Genomic DNA, 16,954 nt, shown 5'->3' on the forward strand with positions numbered 1-16,954 from the left:
ATACTGAAGAAAAAATGAAAGAATCTAACAAGGAGTAAAAGAAGAAGTAAAATTTCTGTAGAATTATTTTATTGTTTTAAGGAATTACTTCAATAATTAAGTAATTTCTTAAAAAAATAAAATAATACTATAGAAATTTTGGATGTAGGTTTTGATCGAGTTCAAGAGAGAATGCATAAAGAAATTTTTATTTAGACGAAAAATCTTTTCAGTGTACCTAATTTGTTTCTAAAAAAATTTATGTAATTATTTGTGGAATATTTTTGAAAAAAAAAAAGATTTATCAGGATTCTGCTCTGCTGTGCTGTGTGAAGCCCGTTTTTTTATATTTGAGTTTTTCAGCATTGTTTAACTAGCAAATTGACAGGTTGCTTAGCAACGATACACGATTTTATGATACTCGAGATCTCATGAAATTCATTCAATAGAAGCCGAGATTGGGCATACTATATTAAGTTTTTATGGAAGAATCCTAAGAAGAAATTGAGTAGAATTTCTGGAGAACTTCGATATACTCCCAGGAGCGGTTTATAGAATAATTTCAGCAATAATTGGAGAAATACGTTTAAAAAATATCTAGAGGAATATAAATGAGATTCCGAGAGGAATTCCTGGGGAAAAACGAGGAGTTTTCTCTAATAACTTCAACAGTAATTCTGCTGGCATTATATTTACAGAAATTTTTCGAGTTTCCTTACAGATTTGATAAAACATTCGAATAGTTTTGGCAAGACTCCATAAGTTTTCCAATCTATTATGTTTTTTTTTTGTATGAATACGAGCGCTGGAGACAATCTTTGAAGAATAATAATAATAATAAAAGGCATTGCCATTGCCCCCTCTGGTTACGCCCATGCGTACATGACATCAAACACCATCATCAATTATTAAATGTGTTAAAACATGACAAAAACATGTTTGTGAAAATTTTCAAATAGGCTGACAAAATCGGGTCAAATAGCTGACAAAATCGGGGGTAGACAAAATCAGGGGCAGACAAAATCGGGGGCTGACAAAATCGGATCAGTACTGTATTATAAACAGTCAAAAAAGCTCAAACAACCCGTTTTTCCTATCAGTTCCCATCTGTACTTTTGAAATTTGTGGAAATTCGTCTGTCTATAGTAATGTCATGTAGATACTTTACGTATAATTTCTGTTTAAAAATTTGTTAACAAATTGAAAACTTTAAGCTAAAAGCATACACCACCTAATAATTTAAGTGATAAAGCGTTCCATAAATGTTCCTATATACCGTTATTTTTCCATCAGAATAACTTTTCATCGCTGAAGCTTCGGAACGTGACACAACTTTCCCCCTCATCCCCTACTGCCTACTGAACAAACGGATGTATCGGCCCAGACTGATCAAGTTCGAGTTTTGCGAAACGAGAGACACCGCGCGCGGTTCGTTGTTGGGGTGTTAGCTGCACCAGCAACAGTTTGTCGTTCAGTTGTCTTTGGTTGCTTGACGCGAAAGCTTGCTTCAGATAGATATCTCTGGGATTCGCAACTGCGGTGTGCTTCGTTTTTCGGAATCCTCCCGTAACTGACAAGAACACTATTCTTAGTCGAGCTGCGAAGAACTATTTGACTTGCCTGCAGTGATGCGAATATAGGAAACATAAATCGAGTGTTTGTTTTGTTCGTCAGGCAAAAAGGTGTGAATAAAAAGGAACCATTCCTCTTTTTTCGAAATGTTATGAATGAAAATAGGGCTTTCGTGCGCTGAGAGTTTCTATCGACGTATTGCTCGGTGAAATTTAAAAACTGTGATTTCTGTTTGAAAATCAGATTTGATTTGGCCAGTGATGAGTACGTAAAAACTTCCACCTCGATAGGTTGACGATATGAGCCAATAAGTGATGGAATATGCAATGAGTGAATCACGCGTGTAACCGGTAATAGAGTTCGATAAGTACTTTAATTGTACCGGTACTACCAGTCAAGTTGTGGACAATGAGGTTTTGTCACTAAGAATAAAACCAGTTGATAGGCCACTTCAGCCAGCACTGCATGAATCTCGTCAAATCACAGGTTGAGTTTTCATCGTCTGTAAATTTCCGGTATTCTGTTTGTCAACTTTCAACAAGTCTTTCCGTGTGAACAGATTGTTTGCGTTGTTTCCCGCCCAGGAGAATTTCCAGAACAAAACCAAGCAGGTAATTATGATGGCTATCGAATAGAGCAACTATAGAGACATACGTCGATCGAGCGCGTGATCTCGGGCCAATGACGTACTGAAAAAGTTTTTGATTCCAAAGCTTAGATATTTCAAGTGGCTGTGGATTCCCAAATCTCACGTGAGAAGACTTTGCTGATGATCTTACGTTCATTTTAGTTTTGTGATAAGTACGAATACGTGTTCTTTAATATATGTTTAAGTTTAAGAGTTTCTATCGGAACACGAATTGGGATTGGGATTGATGGCGATAGATCCTCTTAAACGCAACGCACAGCTCGATGGACATATACTTTGCACAGCGAACTATATTGGCGTTTGAGAATACATAACGTTCTTTAACGCCATTGAATATATGAATTTGAATTGGAACTACAGTCACGTCTCCCTTACTCGATATTTCATATCTCAATATCGAGCTCTTACCATAGTAAGAGCAGGTTTTCTTGGCTAACTCAATGATCCCTTTCATCGCAGTTGTACTGGTTTTGTGTTCCGTAACTGGATACCTCCCTAACTCAATGGTCCCGTCAATATCGGGTTATGAAGAGTTAACTGTACTTAAATAGCAAATTTTACCATTAAAGAAAAGTGATTGAATGTCAACATTTGTCAATTGTTTGATTGCAAGAACAGTGAAAATAACAAAATATACTCAATTAGTTTTAATGGGATAAATAATAATCAATCATACCGTAAATAAAGACAAAAGTTAATTACAGAATGTGAGTTTTAATAGCGAAATATATACATATCTTTATCCCCACTAGAGGGTCTTGTTTCTCGAGCTTAAAAAAATCCCTCGATTCGAGATTTTTATTTTCGAGGATCCCGGGATTTTTTTGAAAATTGTTTAAAACAAGCGTAAAGTTGTCGAAATGTGAAGGAAGCGTAAAATTTCACTGCATTTTCTGATCATGTAGGTTTGAATATGTGTTATGGCTGTGAAAAATATATTTGTGTATAATTAGAGAAATATCATATTTATGATATATTGGTTGGATTATTAAGACATGCTTGCATTTATTTGTACGATATGTGTGGAATTCATAAATCTCAATTCAATTATAGTCCATACTTCATTTACGCAACATTTATGACATTTGTGTTAAATATGTCATTATTACGCGATGGATATTTAAGAATAGTTGTTTCTATCCTTGCCCTAGAAATGGGTTATGAGACGGATTTATATAAATATTTTTGTTTTCTTCCTTTTCTCTGCTTATATTAAAATACTACTGTATGAAAATTTTTAAAAGAAATACTTTGGCCTGATTCACTACTCACCACATATTAACGCACTTGCGCTAGTGTCTATGCACAAGGCTGGTAGCGAGTCACTTTTTAGTGACTTGGTCACTTTTTTCAAGCCAGTCACTTTAAAGTCTCTTTTTTGAAGCCATTTCAACTAAAGTCACTTTTTTCATTAAAAAGTCACTTTTTTCAACTATTTTGAGCTAAATTTCCGTGAGAAATATATGAATTTAGGCTAAGTTTTGGGTTAGGTCATCATTAGAACAACTTCATGTCAGTATCAAAATATTGGTTCATGGTTTACTTGTGAAAAAAGCTTGGAAAAAAGTTAATCTAAAATGCAACACTAAAATGCAAAGCAAAGAATAATTATTCAATGTACTGTTAGAGAGTAAAAACTCATCATACTTCTTAGGACAGACTTTCTTTGCAAACCAAACCTTCAAAAATGATCGGATAGATCTTAGCTAGAGTATGCACTATTTTTTCATATACTTATAGGTATTCCACTAAACAGCTCGAAGATTTATTATCAATTGGCTTAGGTTGTGCATGCCTTTCTTCAAACAAATGTGGGGTGTCAGATCCTCTTATTGGCTTTTTTGATTCACTTTGGCAGGACGTTTTTTCGATGCTACAGAATTTATATTTGACAATAATAGGCGCGGAATTCAAGCATTTTTATTGCATACACGCTCAAAAAAATTCTAGAAAACGTGAACGTCAAAAATACACCATGAACTACCATCATGTTTACGCATAAACATGACCTAGTTCACGGTGTATTTTTTCTTGTTGACGAGTTCACACTGAGAAATAATAATAGTCACAGAATTACTAAAGTTTATGCATCAATGACTATTTTCTATCTGCCTCTCTTTCATTCTGCTGTGAATTTCTACACTAAATTTCATTTTGCCTGGGTTGAAGCTTAGCGATGCTTCAACCCAGGTGAATTGACAAATAGGAATAAAATTCCCTGCAGAATGAAAGAGAGGCAGACAGAAAATAGTCATTAATGCATAAACTTTAGTATTTCTGTGACTACCCGTGTTTCTGAGTGCACGTCTGCTGTTCAAGTGAATCATGGAAGTGTCCAAGTAATTTTGATTGAAATATTAGAAGCTATTAACTACTTTAGCAGCATAACTTAGAAAAACGGTCTATTAAGCCTATCGTTCTTATACTAAATGTACATTCGGCCAATGGTATCTCCCATCAAACTTACTGATGGAAAAATTCAATGTCACTCAGGCTTGTGTCAATCGATTGCTCTCTCTTAATCGGTGTTCGAAGGTCGCGTCTATGATCAATCGTTTTAAGCAGTATTTCAAACATATTCGATCTTCTATCGTCATTTTCAATTTTAAATATTGATTAATGCCCATGTATTACATTTTCCATGTTATCTTAAGGGCCTTCCTTAGCCGAGTGGTTAGAGTCCGCGGCTACAAAGCAACGCCATGCTGAAAGTGTCTGGGTTCAATTCCCGGTCGGTCCAGGATCTTTTCGTAAAGAAAATTTCCTTGACTTCCCTGGGCATAGAGTATCATCGTGCCTGCCACACGATATACGAATGCGAAAATGGCAACTTTGGCAAAGAAAGCTCTCAGTTAATAACTGTGGAAGTGATCATAAGAACACTCAGCTGAGAAGCCGGCTCTGTCCCAGTAGGGACGTTAATGCCAAGAAGAAGAAGAAAATGTTATCTTGATCTAGTTACACAAAATCTCGATTACTTTTTCAAATCGATGTAAGTCACTTTCATAAAGCTTTGAGAAAACTAATTAAGAAGAATCACAACCTATCTTCTAAAACGAAAGTTGAAAATATTACTTACTCGAGTTGGTTTAGAGCGGAAAGCATAGAATTTCGTCTGCGAACCACGTAGGATCGATAAAGTAAATTTGTTCACTTTTCTGACTTGAGACTGTTTGAATAAGTTTTCGAGAAATATTGACATTATTAGGTAGATGCGTTAAAGTAAAATTGTTGCTGTGTGCATTTGGACTGCAAATATCAAATGCGGGAACACTAAACGCGGTAAGATTTTTCACAAGAAATGCGATGTCAAAGATCGATTTATCTTGCTAGGGCGGCGGTGATTTATTTAATCGTTGCTAGGTGTCCTTTGATTGTTTTGTGTTACCGCATTTGGAGGACGTTTAGTCAAGATTTGCTCCTCAAATGCAAACAGCAATAATAAAAATAAATAGATTCTTCTGTGAATATTATATTTGACGGAACTTCATCTTTACGCTTATAGTTTTTCTAGACTGACTCCTAAATTCTTATCGAATTGAAGTGGGAAAAGTTTTAGGATCTACACAGTTTACAATGAATTCAATTTTAGTGGTTTTTAAGGTGCCATTTTTTGGGACTACTACCTGCAATAGATCATATTTGATAATCCCTATCATATTGGATTTTTTTCTCTTGAGGCGAATGACTTTGTAGTTGAAACCTTCTTAATAAATAATAAATAATAATATTGGATATTGATCGTAAAACAGTGTAATAGAATTGAAATAAAACTGATTATGGTTTGACTTTCAAGTCACTTTTAGTCTCTTATTCAAGAATTGAAAGTCACTTTTTAGTCACTTATTTCTCAAATATGGTCACTAAAATAACTTTTTTTGGTACCACTTTTTGCTACCAGCCCTGTCTATGCACGAAAAATTACTAAAAGGTAACGCAAAAAATATTTGTATGGCGAAAAGTATCTAACGAATTATTTATCCACATTAGAAAATATTTCCGAAAAAATATTTGGTGCCGGTTGCGCGGAATGATAATGCCTATCACGCCTACCAAATGCTCTTTGATTAATGCTTCCATTTACGAGAAATTTAAAATTAGATGCCTTTCCCCATACAAAATAAAACGAGAAAAATTCTGCTGATCAACTGTGGACAACAGCAAAGCAGGACTACCTCCCCAGTTATCACGAGAACGAGTTCAAATCAGTTCTCGACTGATGAAGAAGGCGAAAATTGTGTATTAGAACTAAAGTTAAATTCCAAATAACTGTCTTGGGAAAGACTCTTTTTAAATCGTCTTGTATTTTATCATCTGAGAATTTGCGAGCTGATCAAGGCAAATGATGCCCTCTTTGAAATATTGGGAATTCCCGGGATTTTCAAAATATATATACAGCCATTCCATGAAAAACCGATCTAGTGGGACACCGAATTCCGTGAAAATTTTCTAGTTTGTTCCTTATCCAATATAAGGATACATAGATGTTTTTGGATTTTTTGATTCGGGTGACCATTTCCAAAATAGGGTGACCAGAAAAATCGCTACTTTGCTAATTTTTTATATATTTTTTTTTAATCATAACTTTTGAACCGCTTGACCGATTTTCATTTTTTTTTGACGAAATGAAAGCTTCAGATTTTGTCGAAATCTTGGTTGAGCTGTTCAAAAGTTATGATTTTTGAAAATAAAAAATCTAATGTGCTGTGACCTACAGTGTCTGCCGATAAAAAATGACAGATTTTTTATATTTTTAAAAAAATATGTCTCAAAAAATAAGAAACATACATTGCTAAAAATTTGACAGTAAACGTAAAATTTTCTAAACTTTTAAGATAAAATGAGAAGGGCAATAGTCTCTTTGGTCCCGTTTTGGTTGGTTTTGGCCTTGAAAACACAAAAAACGGAAACTTTTGATATTTGATGTTAAAAATAATTTTTGTGAAATTTTATGTTTTTCTTGAAAAGTCAATATTTTTAGCTTCCATTTCGGCCAAGAAAATTGAAAATCGGTCAAGCGGTTCGAAAGTTATGATTTTTTTTAAATAAAATTTTTGCTAAGCCGTGATTATTCTGGTCACCCTATTTTGGAAATAGGCTGTATATATCCCGGGATCCGAGATTTTAGGATCCCGGGAAACCCCGGGATTTATGTCCCAGGTGAGGCAAACCCCTCTAATCCCCACCTGAAGAACTTTTTTGGTTATTACTTTGTTATCCATATCCAAATAACAACTTTTTTGTTACTTCTTTTTGTTATTAGTTATTCGTGAGGTGTTATGCCATAAAAAAATAGAGTAGTGTTTGATCCTTTGCACGCGTCACTTGCTCCTGCGGGGGCGGGTGATGTGAGCAGGATCAATCGTGTTGCGCGTCGCTCGCGTGGCATGATAAATTAGTTGCGCGGATCGCAAAGCAAGTAGTAGTGTTTGATCCTTTGCTCGCGTCAAATCATTTATCATGGTCTAATCGCATATCAAAGTGAATCCTGTGACCCAACGATTCTCCCCATTAACAAACTTCCCTCCCAGTAACCTTTGTGGAGATGCAGAGGAAAACACGGTCTCCAAATAGCAAAGGTTACACACTAACCCAATCCCACCTGACTGCAAGGACGTGGTCGGCGCCGTTATTGACCCTGTATAAATAGAGGCACTGAATTATGCACACTGAAGAAGATTATGGTCAATCCCAGCCGAACTTCTAGTTGATTCTTTGTGCATTTTCACTGTCTCCGGTCAATCACGGAATAGCAACCATTGATATGTGTAGTCAGTCTAAGCTAAGCTAAGCTAAGGTGTTATGCCATAAAAATGTAGTTATTATTTTTGTTTTTGAACTCTTATTTCAAACAAACTGTTATTTGTTTGTAATAGCGACATTCTATCATTTTTTTAGTTTTAATTCTATATATTTGATATTCATTGGTATTCTCCTCTACCCGGGTTGATATTCAAAGACAGATCTGCGTGTGAGATATATTCGACGAGATTTTAGTACATGCTAAGTTTCAAGTCAATACAATCCACAATATACATCAAACAAATGAGCTTCGTGGAGCGAGTCAGAAGTTTTTTTTTACAAAATCTGTTAGAACTCTGTTGTAATCCACTGGTTGGTTTAATTAATATTGTTTAAAGTTTGATTTTTTGTTTACTTAAAATGGGCCACCATGCGATGGTACACACTACCAGAACGATTTTTTCTCGTTAATGGCTATGATGGTGTCGAAAGGAACAATAGAGTGGAAATCCTATTTCCATTTTACCAACAACACCTGACATCAATCAATGGGCGTCGTGAAGTTTACTTGCGTAAGCTTCTCTGGAAACTCTCATCAGCTCTGTTTGAGCACATCCAAATTCATTGTTATACACGCGATTCTTCTCGTTTTCCATGAATATCGGTTTGCCAACCCACGACGCGAAGTCAGACAATTTCCATCTGCACCAAGCCCCACAATTCGGCACTTTTGGATTCCAGCTGTTTCACAATATTTGCTCACCACTTTTCGGGGTAGTCGGTAGAATTCGACGAGTCAAGATATATGGATCAGCTAAGTTTCAGGATGCTCGTATGGTCTTTTGCTACCGTTTCTCAAGTAAACATCATTACCGACTAATTACAATCAGCATGAGTCATTCCCCACTGGAAGTCAAAAAAATAATGAGAATTTGGCATCTTACTTGGCAACCATTCAGTTCACTAAATATTGATGAGTGCAAATATTACCGATGGTTCCAAAAGTGGTGGACATGAATCATATCTGCTTCAATTTAAAGTCGCAAAGTTCGCGAATATACAGTCTATACAGTCCAGAAAGGCGACTCTATTTGTACAAATTACGACAGTTTTTGTTTTATTTTAGCACGCAACATTAGCATCTACCGCACTTGGCAAGTATTTACATCCGTCTAATTCACAGCAAATGACTCAACATTATCTATGTACTTCTCGTAGAAGTGTGTACAGAACAGCCGGATTCCGGATTATGTTACCTGAGAAGGTAGATATTTTTATCAGCGTTTGTTTGTTTACTCATGCAATTGGTCTACGTTAAATACAAACGGGGCAACTCCGATTTAAAAATATCTGTTCGATATTATTCAATGGGAAGGTTGCATTCCGATCGACGAACCAACGAGTGCTTCGAACGCATTTTTTAGTCTTGAAGCTTCCCTTAAACAAAACCAGATTATTTGTGATGATTCTGGCGTAACGTCCCAACCGGGACAAAGGCTGCTGAAGCGTTTTTGAGCACTTCCACAGTTATTTATCGAAAGATATCTTTGCCAATTAATAATTTTTGCATGTGTTTATCATGTGTCAGGTTCGAAGATACTCTATGTCCAGGGAAGTCGAGAAGATTTCCTTTACGAAAAGATCCTCAACCGGCGAGATTCGAACCCATGATCCTCAGCTTGGTTTTGCTGAATAGCTGCGCGTTTTCTGCTACGGCTTCTTGGTTCCAATCAGTGTCACCGCATTTAAATTCTACAGTTGCTCTCAATCATAAATACTTATGAAACACAAGATTCAAACATATTGAGTACATTTGAAAATTTGGGAAACTCAAGCAGATCACATCGAGTTAGGAAACATCCAGTTAGAAAGGTATCGACTTAAAGAGGGTTCAAAGTATGCTAAATTGAAGGGACCGCGAATTCCATAGAATTAAAGGAAATATCGAGTAAGGGAGAGTTGACTGTAATTGTCGTAGAATGTTCTAAAAAATTCGAAAAATATACCAAGTTAATTTGTTACATTGCCAAATATAAACGCATAAAAGTCACATTGAGATTATACACGAGCCTAGTAATGTAGTGCTTATGAAATATCTATCACAATTATTTTCTGACTACTCACCTTATATGCAGTATTAGCTTTACATAATTTCAGACTCAAATATACATTTTTGGTTTTCCAATGCCTTCTTTTGTCGAATGTTACAAATATGCAGTTATAAGCAGTGATATGATTGCAAAATGTGTTCTTATTTTATCGTTTTTTTTTGTTATTCACCCCTACCCGGGATGGGTTGAATGACGCATCATGTTGTTGTTCATCGTTTATTGAAACAACTGTCTTTTATAGTACTGAACATTTACCAAATTTCCTTGGTTTCGTGGGCAAAGATATAAATAGACGTTTTTGCAATCTACTGATTATCACGTAAAAAAAGCAAACAAAGTCTGTTGAAAGCAGTAAAAAATTCAAAGCTTCAACAGCAGTAGCAGCATACCATCACGTTAACTTAATCCTTTGATTATAGTCGGAAAATTACTGCAATTTCAAGTGGTGCTCGTGTGGCAGAGTAGCCCGATCCAGCTTTGAAAATATTGATGATGCTCCAAAAATGCGTGAGGGTGTTACCTAATGTTGATTCATAGGCTTGTAAGAAATTTTATTTTATTATGCACTAACCATTGTTCCGTATTAGAAACTAAGAAGAAAAATTATCTGCTATTCAAGGTCTCTACCTGTTGCCAAAAGTATATTATATGATAGATATTAATGTTTATTTCTTATACAGTGTTAGTTTATTTAAAAATAATATGTACGAGATCTGAAAGTGGCATTTTAAAAAGGGTGTTTTCTTGTAAATTTATAAAATATTATCTTTTTATTATTGAAATTTTAGCTTTCTGTTAATAACTGTTTGCAATAGTAAAGTACACAGCATTTCACTTTGCATTAATATGCCCAATATTTTCTCACATCTTTTATTCATTTGTCAGAACAGAATCGAAAATTGTTACGGCTCTTGGATTGTGATTGTTGATTCCGTTTTAAAATCTAGTAGCAAAATTTTACTTTAAAAAGTTCTCACACATCTGATTACTGAGCCAAAAAGTGGTATCAAAATTGCTTATGTACGTGGTTTGATTAAAAAAAACAGCTTATAAAGCCGAAACTTCCTTCTGGGCCAGTCTAATCTATTTCCACACGTGTATTTGCATGAAAATATCTACGTTGTAACACTATGTGCTAATCAAAACGGTGTTGATTTTTTGCAATTGATTGTGAAAAAGGCAAAATAGTAATTTTTGGATACACTCTTAACTTATTTCATTTTAAAACTACGGAGCTATTTTATTTTAACTGTTTGCCTATAGATCGAGTTTCAAAACGATGACATGAAGTTTCTCTACATAAATTAGATTGTGCAGAAATAGTGCGTATGGTTGAGTAGAGCGATAAATGCTGGATTACTCTCATAACTTCTTTTACTTTTAAAACAAAAACACAAAAAATAAGTTTCGAGCATGATTGCCAGTAAAGAACAATTAAGAGCTGTGTTTGATTCTTCGACCTTGTCGCTTGCTCCTTGTGGGAGCGGGCGATGAGGGCAGGATCAAACATGTCGCGCTTCGTGTTCGCGTCGTAATGAAAAGGTGCCGCGATCGTTTAGTAGTGTTTGATCCATTGATCGCGTCACTTGCTCTTGCGAGGGCGGGCGATGAATAGGTCGGCGTACAATGCGATTATCGAATTATTTCGCGAATCTGGTTAGGCGTGGTTATGTTATGGATCGCATCACCAAAAATTGATGACTCCCAGATCTCTACCTCACGCACTAACCCAATATCCTTTCCATGACAACCGTGGAGATGTAGAGGTGATCTCTGTCTCTAGTAACAACGGTAGTCACACTACCCAGTAAACACACACTCGTATACGATAGCGCATAAGAGTACATATGTGGAGGCGATATACGGCATGCGCCATAACGCTCAATGCAAGATGTACGTATATCGCCTCCACATTTGTACTCTTATATCTCATCATATACGATGGTGTGTTTACTGGGTAAAATTCCTTCCCTTCCCCGATGACCGTAAGGACGTGGCCGGTGCCGTTATTGAATTTTAAATTTGAGCTCTCGATTTGTGCACATTGTAAGCTAAGCTAATCCCAAGCCCCATTCATTTATTCCCTGTACAACTTCGATTGTTCTATGCTTATGCTTTGCTTATGATTGCCAGTAAAGAACAATTAAAAGCAACTACATATACGCAGCTTAGTTGAAGAAGTTTTATTTATTTATGTTTGATATTGAATGGAAAATTTGAGAAATTTAATTGTTTCAATTATGTGCCTTCCTTAGCCGAGTGGTTAAAATCCGCGGCTACAAAGCAAAGCCATACTGAAGGTGTCTGGGTTCGAATCTCGGTCGGTCCAGGATCTTTTCATAATGGAAATTTTCTTGACTTCCCTGGGCATAAAGTATCATCGCACCAAACATATTCACTAGATTTCTACCAAGAATTCGTGAAATAAAAATTACATGTCACTGCTTTGAACATTGTTTGACAGGCAAAAAAGATGAAAATTTAGGGATTCTCGAAGGATTTTCAGTAAAAAAAAAAATGTTGAGTGTAATACAAAATTTATATTTGTGCTCAAACATATTCACTGTTATGACTTTGAAATTTGATACATATGCAAACAGGTTAAATAACTCGGAATTCTTGAAGTTTTTTAAGTTAAATAAATTTTGAGTGTAATTTAGAATTTCTATAACTATTCAATAATGTTTTCTGGACTAACGCAATAAAATTAATGTTGAAAAAAATACATTCCTATATATTTCAATTCCTAGGAAAATTTAGGAGAAAAGGTAGTTCTTTTCAGTAATATAAATTTTGAGTGTAACCAAAAACATATATTTTTGCTCAAACATATTCGCTGCACTTATTCAGAAAAAAATCTTGCTGCTATTTTTCTCGCGCCTGTCAATTTTTGATTCTGTTGAAGAAAAAGTTATGGCTGGTTAAAGCCAAAACCGTTAGCAGGGTGTTTTTGGTGACAAATTTTGTTGAAACGTGGTTGAGTAGTAGAGCTATTGTTGAAAGAGAAATGTGTTGCCTGCCGAACGTCCGAAGTTTCGCTATTAGTAGTAAAACGAATACCCTTACTGGAATCCGAAAGGTCATCTTTACCAATTGATATCCGGTTGGAGAATTTGGTGAGTCTGTTCCATTTTATTATTCGGAATTTAGTTTACAATTGAAATAGTTGAATTTTAAAAGATATAACCGGAGCGATTTAGTTTTTTTTAATTTTTGTTGTAACGTTGTGTATTGTCGGTTCGCGATCACGGAACAAAGATGTCCGCGCCTGGAGTAGTGTTTCGTCATTAAATTCTGTTGCTTGCTCCTACGGGGAGCGGAAGATGGAATCGTGATCAATCGTGTTCGGTTTCGTTTTGTAGGTTACGAAAAAACATCGCGAGGTTCGTCAGTAGAGTTTCGTCAATGGACCAATGCACGAGTTCATTAATTTGACGTTTGAGCGGTGCCGAATTCACTCGTTTCCATGGTGACGTAAATAACACGGCACCGCTCAAACGTCAAATGATGAACTCGTGCATCGGTCCATAAAGACGCGTAAATGCATTTTTTCTCGGGCTGCTCAGTTTTTACGTTTTGGACAGTATTTTGTTCCGAAGTCGGTCGGTATGTGCGTATTTCTTTTTCTCTTTTTTTTTTTGATTGTATTTCCGATGACCCTGGAGGGATCGACTCGGCTTTTTACCGAGCAGAATTTCACTATCGTTAAATTCGCATTTTTTACGGGAAACAACATTGTTCAAACTGTAAATATAGCATTGTTTCTTTCTTTTGATTGCCGGCATTCAAAAGATTAAATTAAAAACAATTAAATATCAAATGCTCTGGGTCCATCGTAAGCTTTTCAAGCGAATCCTAGCGACCTACTACCTTTCCTAACCCCCAACTCCGTAGCACTTATGAGGGTGTCACTGAAACGGAGGCCTCTCGTTAAGTAAGTGCTACATCAACATTTCCTTCCCCAATCCCAAGTTACGGTAAAGACGGGCGTGGCCGGGAATAACGATATTCATGGTTTTGGTATTCTTGTTTCAGATTAGATCAAGGTTAACTCCCAAGCCTTGTTCCTGAAAGCATTCTAGATGAGACTATCAAAGATAAAACATGAATATAGCTAGTATCCAATCTACGAAGCAAACCGTAACTACGCTATGGCTAGCGCTAACGCTAAACATGTTCAAGCAAATTTATGTTGAAAAAAAATGCCAAACATATCTCATCAAACAACTTTGCAGAGGGAAGCTTTGAACTAGGATGTTCATAGTAAAAAAATATAAGTGATCTAGATCAGTTACAAGTAATCTAGATTAAAAGAAAAAGGGATAAAAATGTAGTGAAGCTTATTTCAAAATACTTTGTCGAAGATACCAAACCCCTAGAATACATACAGTATTGGACAAAACATTTGCAACTTTTTCGATTCTCCATACAAAATGACCAACTTTGGTAAGCTAGATCTCAGTTGTTTATGGACCGATTCGAATGAAACTTTCACATAACATCAGATATAACTTGAATTGATTGCCATTTCAAGGCTAGTGCACATAAAAATCTGATTTTCACACATTTTGTTTTTGCACTTTTCGAGAGCAGATTTTTCTATTTTTAACGATATTTTCGCTACTTGTTTGTTGATGGTGTTACATTTCTGGAAGCTCCTCTTATCAGTTTTGCACAAATCGCGTTATACCTGAGCAACTTTGTTGTATGAAACTCGTTGTAGGTCAAACAATCTGAAAAAATATATTTATCATTGCCGATACAAAAAATGATCAGATTGCCACTCATTTTATTGGAAATTATAAACTCAATATATAAAATTTGAATAGAAGCCAAAAATCCGATTTCAGCGGTGGTCGATTTCACAGCGTAACAAAAATGACACTTTTGCGTGTCTCAAGGATCAAATTATGTGTCTCCAGTGGTTTTGAGGTCGCTGAATCTGATACCGTTCTCAGAAATGTTCAAGCACGTACAAGCTGGCAAATTTGCATGCTTGTTGTCTGAAATAGTCAAATTTTGCTTTTTTCACAGTGAATATCTCAAAAACAAGACGTGCTATGATAATTTTGAACACGGCAATTGATTCAGCAAACCTTAATTAAGTAAATAGCGCTATTTTTGTTATAGTCCTTATACAACCGTTTTAACATTTAAAAATCTAAAATATTCGAATTTCAATGTAAAAGGTTGTTTCATCAAACAAAATTTTCATAGGCACCATTTAAAATGTCTCCATGAAAAATACAAAAAAATATTGATTTATTTAAAATAATATTGTGATTTCGTTATCAAAGTCGTGCCAATACTTTCTGGGACGCCCTATACTTAGCCTAAAATTCTATCTTTCAAAGTATACAGGGTTCTGAGACAGATGCGGGTCACAAAATGCATGCTCAGTAGTGTTACTTGATAGCAATTTTTAAATCTAATAGTTCATAAAAAAACAGCTTGCTGAACAACTTTGTCGAAGATTCAATGTTTCCAGATAGTAGAAACTTCTTTATCTGTAATACACTTTGCGAAAAAGAAATCAGTATAAGAGACGTTTTTTTCCGAAAGTGTAAAAACTACATATCTGATCCTGGTCCAGATGAATTTGATTTTGTGTTAATCGTATTCAATTGTGTGTAACTTAGTTTATGCCTATAGGTTTAATAAATATACATTCACCAAACTTGGCATCCTGTACACTCAGAAATAAAAATAGTCACAGAATTACTAAAGTTTATGCATTAATGACTATTTTCTATCTGCCTCTCTTTCATTCTACCGTGATTTTTTACACTAACTGTCAATTCGACTGGGTTGAAGCTTAGCGATGCTTCAACCCAGGCGAATTGACAAATAGGAATAAAATTTCCTGCAGGAGGAAAGAGAGGCAGATAGAAAATAGTCATTAATTACTAAAATTTAGTCATTCTGTGACTACCTGTGTTTCTGAGTGTACCTAGATTTTAATAATAGTTAACGAAAACTTAAAGTGATTCAACGTTTATAAAATAATTATACTAGGGTAAGGGTATCAATAGGGACAGCATCTAAGGAAAAAAGTCATAATATGATGATAATATAATGAAACTTGAGGTTTCATAATAGAAACAATGTTAAAGTTTTAGTATGTTTCTATTAATGGTGCTATTATATAGGACCCTTTACTGTGGGAACGGATGCGGATGTGGCATGTGTATAAAAATCAATATATATGAAATAATAGTATGGTTTTTCCAACAACGGATAGTTTTGCTGTGTCCAATTAAATTGAAGGACATATTATCATCTTTTGAGTGCTGCATACCAGACTCTAAAAATGTTTATTAGTTATGATTATGTAAAGTATGTTTGAGATGCCAATGACCAAATTTCAGTTAAGGCATTAGATTTTATTCTTTACTGTGCTTTATTATATGGCAGGATTTGCAGAAATAAATCAAGAAGCGTTTCTGGTTCTAAGCCCTTTTGCAAATTATCTAAAATTTTGAAAAAACCTTTAAAGCCAATACCGGCATTGATGGAGGAAAACAGTAGAATAGCCTTGAAAATGAAGTTAAATATCTAGGGCTAATGCTAGATAAGAATTTAACTTTCAAAAATCACATTGAAGGTATTCAAGCCAAATGTAATAAATGTGTAAAATGTCTTTATCCCCTTATTAATAGAAAATCGAAACTTTGTCTCAAGAACAAGCTTTTGATATTCAAACAAATTTTCAGGCCAGCCATGTTGTATGCTGTACCAATATGGACTAGCTGTTGTAATACCAGGAAAAAAGCTCTGTAGAGAATTCAAAATCAAACTTTGAAAATGATTCTGAAGCTACTCCCTAGTATAGTATCAATGAGTTACATAGAATATCCAATGTTGAAACATTGGAACAAATGTCAAATAAAATCATTAATAA

General features: G+C 35.2%; 1 protein-coding gene across 3 annotated transcripts in view; it reads left to right on the top strand.

Annotated features, from left to right (window-relative positions):
• Positions 1 to 16,954, top strand: part of LOC5574214 (G-protein coupled receptor Mth2) — a 127,118-nt gene that overhangs the window by 7,429 nt on the left and 102,735 nt on the right. The window contains exon 1 of one of the 3 annotated variants that reach the window (XR_002500204.1): positions 1,433 to 2,162. The exons of 1 other annotated variant lie outside the window; for it this stretch is intronic. The gene's annotated coding sequence lies outside the window, so the exon portion shown is untranslated. Of the gene's footprint in view, positions 1 to 1,432; positions 2,163 to 16,954 lie in introns of those variants that run through there. One more of the 3 variants, XM_021843377.1, reaches the window with a different exon arrangement.

Source organism: Aedes aegypti, chromosome 2 (genome assembly GCF_002204515.2).
Source record: "Aedes aegypti strain LVP_AGWG chromosome 2, AaegL5.0 Primary Assembly, whole genome shotgun sequence".
NCBI classification, from domain to species: Eukaryota; Metazoa; Arthropoda; class Insecta; order Diptera; family Culicidae; genus Aedes; species Aedes aegypti.